Source organism: Drosophila obscura, unplaced genomic scaffold (genome assembly GCF_018151105.1).
Source record: "Drosophila obscura isolate BZ-5 IFL unplaced genomic scaffold, ASM1815110v1 contig_59, whole genome shotgun sequence".
In the NCBI taxonomy this organism is placed as follows: domain Eukaryota; kingdom Metazoa; phylum Arthropoda; class Insecta; order Diptera; family Drosophilidae; genus Drosophila; species Drosophila obscura.
Genome location: NW_024542849.1, coordinates 79,978 through 89,358, shown reverse-complemented (window position 1 = coordinate 89,358; position 9,381 = coordinate 79,978). Strand labels below are relative to the sequence as shown.

General features: G+C 36.0%; 1 pseudogene; it reads right to left on the bottom strand.

Annotated features, from left to right (window-relative positions):
* Positions 1 to 2,674: 2,674 nt before the first annotated feature.
* Positions 2,675 to 9,381, bottom strand: part of LOC111080817 — a 33,073-nt pseudogene continuing 26,366 nt past the window's right edge.

Genomic DNA, 9,381 nt, shown 5'->3' with positions numbered 1-9,381 from the left:
ATCTGAATGCATAAAATAATACTAAATGAGCTGATATAGCATTTAAAAAGGTATACTTGATCAGCATCAAAGTTCGAGATGATATGCATGTCATCGATCGAAAGCTTGCAAACATCCTTCTTTTTGCGAAAGTGCATAATCGGTATATTGTGGTATATAACTGATATAAAAACAATTCATTGAATCTTAAGAAATATAGCTCTGACAGGGACTCTGACCATTTTTATGCTTTTTCTTTTGCTACTGGCAAAGAAATAGTCTTTAAAAGTTGCCTTACTCTGACTGGGTTTATAATGAGTTCGTGGGTCTATGTGTGCAGGGGCTTTTCATTTCTGCACTTTCTTTTATCTTTTTGATGTCTTTGCCCGCTTTCATGCAACATGCTTCTCCTACTTGCCACAACCTCTTCCTTCTCGCCATCTGTCTTTATTGAAATATAAATATATATATAAACTTTCTGCACATTGCTGACAGTTCCAAGAACGATTATAAAAGAACCAAACTAAATGAGGGAAAAACTTTTTACAGTCTCCGAAAAACCAAAAAGTTGTGCACTTTGTTTCCATTTGAGACATTTGCAAGGTAGTTTTTGTTGATTGATGACTGTTCTGTGGAGCTTTTCATATGTTTGTCGTGCCTTGTTGTGCCGTCTGTGGCCTAGGGATATGTGAAGTTTTAATGTTTATATTTTCTCTGCGAATAAAGTCTGCTTTATCTGCCTAGGTTGAGAATCCGTGGATTTATTAAAGTTCATGTTTTAGTTTTTCTTGGATTTTTGGTAGAGAATTTCTTTAACAAATTATTCTGACTGTTGCATAGTAACTCAAATTAATTTTCGAAACTTTCTGTTTGCTTAGAAATTTTTTTATGTTTTTGCAAGTATTTTATTAATTTATTTGGCAGGAGAACTATATAGTACGAAGTGTTTTTGTTTAGCCAGCAATTCAGGGTATTTTATTTAGAGCATGAAGATTACTCATCAATCCTTCTTCAGGCCCAAACAATTGCAGAATATTTCTTTGGTCACTGAGGCTTAAAAATACCATCTCCCGTTGCCTCATTGACAATTTCATCATAAGCTGTTAAAATTTTGTTGGATCCCCAGCTTAGTCCCTCGTTCAGTTCTTTTTCAGTGGAATTATTTAGTTTTCAATCTCAAATATAAAGGAATTTTTTATTTTTTTTTTCAAGCGAATTCATTTAGGAATTTAGCTGGTTTTGAATTTGTTGTTACTTTCTAAATTGCATTCTACTCATATTTTTATTCAAATTTCATATTTTTTTTAATTTTTAGTTCTAATATGCAAATTTGTTGACTAACTTATGTAGCAAAATTTTGATTTTTAGCTTCTTTTAGAATTGTTTCGTCATGTCATCGTTTTATGTTTTATGTTAAGAGTATTTAGAATTGTTTGAAGTCTAGTGTTAGTAGGTTAGGGCAAGGCGGGAGCGCAATAAAAGCTCGCTCTTTCGCTCAAGGCGAATTCGCCCCGCTTTGCCACCGTAGGTTAGCTAGGCTTAGAACGATTTGTATGAAGAAATATAATATAATCGTAAATTGGAATTTCGATCGAGCGCACACAGAGTTAATTTTCGTCCCACCTTTGAATAAACCTTTAAACGCCACCAAATTAATTTTCCGGGCTTCTTGTTGTTTATTAGAAATCTATTCTGATTTTTCAAGATTAATATATGTATATATATTTTTTCATTAAAAATTTCAAAACAAATTGCTAGAGGAGAATTTCTACCAATTTACCATAAATAAAAGTAAAATTTTCCATTTAATCTCTATCTTTGCCCATGCTTGGATGTTTGTCATCATCGTCCACCCAATTAAGAATAAAGGAAATGAATTTGTATAGGAACAACGGTTCCTTGATTTTACTGCTATAGGGAGAAGTGTGGCTGGGGGTTAAGAAGGGGATGATTTTTGCGCCAAATTTTATCCAAGTTGTAAATGATCAATTTGTTGTCATAAAGTGTTTTTGTCTGCGGTTTTATTGCGGCTATTAATTTGAATTAATTAGCGACAAATCTGTGGGAGAATGAAGATGAAGAAGGATGAATGAGAAGGGATGGGTATGAAACTTTTGACTGTGATAAATGAAAAGGTCTTCCTGTGTATACAAAGTTTTAATATACAGGAAGCTGAAACACTTTAGATTCTTGGATATTGTTTAAGATTTTTGTTGTTTACCCTCCTAAAATTGGTTTATATATTCTTTGTGTTCGTTTGTTAGCATATTTCTTTGCTCAAATTGTCCTGTGCTACTGGGTAGGAAATACATTTAATTTTTCCCTCAGTCATTTCAACAATTTAACTAGCAGGCGTACACACATAGAGCTGAGGGATACATGTTACCACTTGATGTGAATTTAAAGTAGCGGCCGGTGGATCATTGCAAATTAACTTTACACAAAACTGAAAAAAGGAAAACAAAAAAATAAACTAAGGCGTGCAGCAAGGGACAGAGGCTGGCAGCATTCCATTCATTACAAAACTTAAGGTCAAAATAACCCCTTGCCAGGGTATCAAAACACTTGGCGGCACCGAGTGCCAGTGAAAAATGTGGCAAAATGCGATAAAATACCCTGAGTAGAATCGCAAAAATAGGAAAAAGGCAAAGGAGGAGAAAAAAAAAAGTTTTCGACTTTTGCTAATGTTACTTACCCGCTTCGCCGAGTTTTTGTAGTTTGCTGCATATGCCGTCCAAAATTCTCGTACTCTCCGCTTGATGGCACCTGGGTCGAACGCGCCGACAATGGTCGCCATCCGATCGAAGGCCGCCATATTGATGTGGCCATTTTGTAAGCTGCTTACACAAAAAGGAGAGGAGGTGGAAGAACGAACGAATGAATGAGTGGCAGAGAGTGAGAAAAGTATATTGCTCGGTGACAAAAAGTCATTGGCGTTTATTTGCAACGCAAAATGGTGCAGGACTCAAATGTTCAAGGGGAATTGAGTTTAAAAGGGAAAAGAAATTTCTGACGAAAGGTTTTCGGGGTACGGTTTTTGGGTGCAATTAATGCAGCGACGACCCCTATTAATTGGCGCATTGAAAAGTCCATTTACGCTGTGAAACTCAATGCGAATGAATGAGAATAAGTAGTTTCGGTTTTGGTGCGAGGTTTTTATAGGCCAAAAGGTTATATTTTATGATGGTGGATATTAGTAACAGACAGAAGAAATCTTTGACTCAAGAGTAAAACGCAATTTATGCTACACCACAGCGACAGAGTTGATTATGTGGTTTTCTAACTAAATATTTCTGGAAAGCTTTCCTCTGAATATGGATATGAAAGGTAAAAGATATAACATAAAAAAATATATAAAGATATAAAGTATATGTTTAAGATATAAAATAAAATGTCGGTATGTCTTAGTCGACAGGAATTCCCCTTTATCTGCGCTGCTACTCCTATCCTTTCCTAGGCAACTAGACGCGGGAAAGGGACTAGGCCTTTGTCGGATACAATAGTGGGGGATCAGCACAGCCCCTTTTTTTCGCGTGCGTATTGTGTAGAAACGCGAAAACAACAGACACGAGGTCAAATGGTTATTTACTTTCTCTTGCCGCTGCGAAAGCCGAAGAATTGTGCATAGGGCACACGAATGTTTCTCTGCCGCTGAGGCAAGCGGGCAGAATATGAAGCCGTTTGTGCATAGGCCGAAGCATGTTTCTCTGCCGCGACGTCAGCAGAGCAGAATTTTCTCTGCTGGTACGCCATCAGGCAGAATAACGAAACCACACGAAGTCTTTACGCTGTACGTGTGCCGACTGCGCTGCCAGAAATTTTTTCCTATGCACAGTCACTACCCTGCAGTACGGGTAAGCGATGTGTAAGCAACCACACATCGATGGCAACGTCATGCAGCTCGATGACATAAGCGATGACCTGCCATACGATGGGCTGTTTACTTTAACACAGGGATGTCCTAGGAGCATAATCGATGACATAGTAAGCGAGAATTAGCCAAAAGTCGGTTAATAAGCGATGAATTTCCCTTAAAAAGTAAGGCCTTAATAAGCGATGAATTTCCTCTTTAAAAGTAAGGCCTTAATAATTTTTGCGATGAATCTTCCCTTAAAAAGTAAGGCCCTATGTTACGTTTATTTACAAAAAAATTTGATATTTTGATGAAAAAGGCATGGGTAAATTTGTATTTTTTAAAATATTAAATTTCAAGAAGGGGTCGACAGATAAATACAAACTTTGTTTCCAAATAAAATTGGAATAAATAACTCGAATTAATTATAAACTTTCAGAAAATCTACAGCGGGAGAATGTTCTTTTTCGTGGTAAGACGATAAATGTGATATTATTTTAATTAATAAATCGAAATAAATATGTACTTTCAGAAAATCTACAGCAGGAGAATGCCGTTGTTCGTGGTAAGACTAATATAGATTAATATTTGTATCAGCAAAATTAATACCAAAATTCCTTTCAGATCAATTGAACGCATTAGCCAAAATTTTAGCTGACCAGACGGTTTTGCTAAAACAGCTTACAAAGGAGAAGGGCGTAATGAATTCTGTTCGGGACCAGTTCCCGATTGAAACGGACGAGCAGCTGATGAAAATGGAGGAGAATGTAAAAATGAATAGAGAATGACCTATTCATTTTCTAAACCTTCTTCTTGAATCCTTCTATTTACAGATTTCAACAATAAAATCTATTTTACAGCCAGCCGGAGTGCTCGTCAACTTAAAATTTATTTTAAGTGGCGAAATCGTACTGGCCACTGAGCCACTCGGAGTTTTATGGAGCTTTGCTAGGTAAAGTACACTACTAGTGCTTATTATATTTTAATTAAATTAAACATATAATTATTACAGAATGTATTCCAGAAATGCTGATGCGCAAAGCGATGCAGAGGGTGAAAAAACGAGTGTTCAAGCAAAGTTGTACCAAACGCAAAAATGACTTAGAAACTGTTTAGGCTAGGCTAGATTTTAATATATATTTTAAGTTTGAATTTTGAAAGAATTTTGAATTAAACATATACAAAATTTTGTATTTAATTTACTTATTATAAAGCCAGAAAGCTGCTGGTCAACCAGCTACTGGTAATCGAAGGGTAATCGATCGGGAACTAGTTGCTGACGATCTACTGGTAACTAGGCCGTACCCAGCGCCTAAGCAACCAGCTACTGGTAGTCGAAGGGTAATCGAGCGGGAACTAGTTGCTAACGATCTACTGGTAACTAGGTCGGAACTAGCGCCTAAGCAACCAGATACTGGTAATCGAAGGGTAATCGATCGGGAACCAGGGGTGGTTACGCCCTAGGACATGCATGAGTTAAATTCTCCGCTAAAATACATTATCGGGGAAACGAAGCGGAACTAGGGACATGAGAATGGTAGCTAGTTCGGCACCGGTACCGAACTAGTTGCCTGGTACTAGAGGGATATGTATACTCGTACTCTTTTGAATGTTTGAGTGAGTTGACTTGTGTGCGTGCATGCCTAATGAGGTCAATTGTGACCACTGTGGCCTGGTTTCCGATGCATACTTTATTGTTTGTTTCTGCTCGGTATCGTTTGGCGCAAAGTTACTGAATTTGCTGGCGGGTTTATTTTCGTGGGAATTTATATAGTTTTCATGGGATGCATAAAATGACACAATTTTAGCAATGATGAACTAATTGATAGAAAGAGACAGAAAGCTAATTGGGTTCGCGGCATTATAATTTATTTCTGAATGATATTTCGCAATAATGAAGAAGTAAATAAATCACACAAGCAGAATAATTAATAGGAAACTCCAACTTTAACATTATTTTCTCCAAATAAACTATTAATATACAATCGAATGCCAAAAAAGACAAAGCAAATTAAAATTATCATAAAAACACGAGTACCATTATGCTTGAATATTTATTAATTATTTTTGTGCATCCCCTATTGCACCACACACTTTAAAAGCAATTACAAATAAATGCTCCAAATAAAGAATTAATATATATGTATGAATAAACGTGTATTTATTGCCAGAGATTTCACTCTTCAATGCGTCCATTGATTTCCAATGCTATACAAATAAATTATTGTAAAGAGAGAAAACCTATTTAAAGACTTTTTTAATAATGGAGTTGCCATGAAAATAATCATTTGTTTGGCCACTCTGCGGTTAATTAAATTTAAAAAATTAAAATATATATGTGCGGATGAATATATATTTTCAAACGAAAGCCAAGTGCGAAATACTAGTGAATGCTGACGCGAATGCGTATGCGGATGATCAATATACTAATCATACGACCCCTTAGTCAAGAGATTTATTTATTTAATGGAAAAAGTTCAAATTGGGAGGGTTCGAGGCAAATTAAACTTACCGCTGCAAACAGTTCTCACGTTCGTCCAATTCCAATTTATCAATATCCGCAAACACTGGAATAACAACCCAATCATTGGGTTTGCCCAATGCCGTTCCCATTAATGGTGTGGCAGGGGATGATGTTGGTGGCTGCTCCGCATTGTTGTTGACAGCCGTAGCCACTGTCCCTGTTTCCGGTGCCGACATTGCATTCATACCGGAAGTTCCTGTTAGGCCAACAGGTTGCTCACTCGCAGTCGTACTTGTCGACGGTCTCTCATCTGAGTCCATTGATGTGGTAGCTCCTCCTCCAGATGCTGTTGATGCTCTTTCTCCTCCTATTGATGAGGACGACTTGTCCTTAGCCTGCTTATCAGTCTTGAGACTTTGTGGTTGGCCCTGTTCATTTAAGATGATTGCCTGTTTCTGCCACAAATTACCATGTCCCTCGGCATGTCGCTGCATGCAATCCAATTGTTGGCGCGTCACTTGCAATTTGCTCCACTGAAATCAAATCGAAATCCATAAATGAACATCATTTGTAGTTGTAATCTTGATACGACGCGACCCCACTCTGTCCCGACTTTCCCAACATTTTATTTGCTTTGTGTTTTTGAATTTCCTTCTTGTCTTCTGGTGTTTTATTGTGTGTTGTAAAAGTTTTTTATGTTTGTAATTTGCGCCGAAAAGCTTTGGATCGAATTTTATGGGCGACATTTGGTCTCTCGCCGATGACATATTAATTAGGATTTCTAAAGGCTTCATGGAAATAACCCTCGGGGATTGTTTTGCCATCGTGACCCAAAGTACAGGGATATCTTAAAAGATTTCAGATATTTATTTATATTTCATTGAAATAGGACTTTCTTTTGTTAGCCAAAAGAAGGACTTACTCGTTAAGAAGAAAATTTATTTTCTATTTTGAGCTGATAACTTAAAACTTTTCTTTGGAAAACCTTTCACTTTTACAGGCTACAATCAGAAAACCGTTTGCCATCGCCCATTGAACACTCATAAAAATTTCAGCAACCACCATAGAAATATATTTCAATGAATTTAGACACGCCCACGCCTTAGAACTATCCATATCCATCCTAGAACTTTGCATAGTTCTGTAAATTTATGAAATTCCTCTGCAATTTTTATTTGGAAACGAAATGAAATAACAATGAGGATATTAAATAATATAAGAGAAATTTAGGGGAAAGACAGAAGTACATCTATGATGAAAAGGTTTGAAGCTGATGAAGGAAGTTTGTTTCTCAAGACTTCGCCAGGATTGCATCTTCCAGGTAACACCAATATAATTACCACAGAAAGTACTCAAAATAATACAGTGCATGCCAACCCGAATAAACAGATGTTCCGCACCAAATATGCATCTTTATAATGAATAAAATACAAGACATGGCAATTAATTCCCCAAACATTAGCAGTACTTAACTTTTAACTTGATTTTTTTTGGTTTCCATATTTATAAATAGCAAATGGAAGCAAAGCCTATTGCTAAAATGTGTCGGAAACAATGTGTCCTTATTCGTACACCATAATATTTTTGTTTGAGACGTAAACCTTTGTGAAAACAAAAGAAAGGAGAAGGCCAAAAAATGGTAGTTTGCTATGAAAACATGGCACAGAAAATGTGGCAGTGATGGAGGCCAGCTTTAATGGCTAATTACAATTTTTCTTATGTTTAGCAAAGAATTTCTAAGTGAAAGTTTACGTAAAGAAACAATGGGAGACAAAATCTAATTTCGATTTACAAAAGAGGATGTCCTGTAAAATCAACATAATTCAATTGGAGTGTGAACAAATACCATTTAGGGGAGAACAAAATATTACTTTGGTATACCCTTCAATATTTAACTAAAAAACGACGGAACCAACCCTGAACATGGTAATAAGCTTCTGTTAAGCTTCTTTAAGCCAAGCTCTTAAGCTCTTTAAGCAGCCTTTAAGGAGAACGAACCCACTACGCAGTTTTGCCACGTAATGTGACTGTAAAATTCTAGTATATTTTAACATCTAGCATTTGTTCCCCAAATTTATGTCGGCGCACGATACTATGATTGTTGGTCCTGATTTTCGTTAGCTTTTGTCTCGCGTTGAAAGTAAGTGAATTCAAGTTTTGCTTTTTCTTTGTTGTAGATTCAGATAGACCTCGGAAAGTTACGGCAATGTCTAACACTAATAGACAGCTTTGAACCAGAATGGCAGAACTATTTTTAAGAATTATTGAAAATTGTTAAAATTCTATAAGAGGTAGCGCTTCTTTTTTCACATAACTTAATTATCTTAAATCTGGTTGCAATGAAATTTGCCATTCTAAAAAGCTGATAAATGCATCTTTAAAGTAAACCTGATCACTTTATGGCTTTGGCTTACCGTCTGGGAGGTATTAAGCTTTCAAATGCAAAATAGATGATTTTTGTGCAGTATTTTTTCCAAATTTGTATTTTAAAAATTCAGGAAAGTCAGCTGTAAGTAAGTCCAGAAAGTAAGCTGAAGCTATAAAATGTGCAAGTTCACTTTGTAGCTGCATTTATCAGCTTTTTAGAAGTACAATCAATTGTAAGATACATAAGTTATGTGAAAACGAGAAGGAACGTGTAAGTCGCTTCTGGGGACGCGACTCTACTTATACCCGTACTCAGTCAGCATATACATTTTTAAGCATAATTATTTAGAACTTAAAAAAAAAAAATTTTTTTGCTACATCTGTTATCTACATCTACATATACTATTTATATTATACATCTAACATGTATATTCTACATGTACCATTTATATTCTACATCTCCTCCGCTAGGGGTTGCTCGCGCACTGAACGTTTTTTTAAATTTATTTTTTGTTGTTTATAGGTGCATATTAATTAATGAAGAAAAGGCTCATCTGAAATTGGTTGATAAACCCTCTGAAAATCATACTTACCGTTTGGAACGTTACTCCAGCCGTTTCTCCATAGAATTTTATGAAGAATACTTTAAACGACGCTTAATTATACAAGTCGAATTCATGCTTGCATTTCAAACAGAAGTGAGGAGTGAGAGATTTTT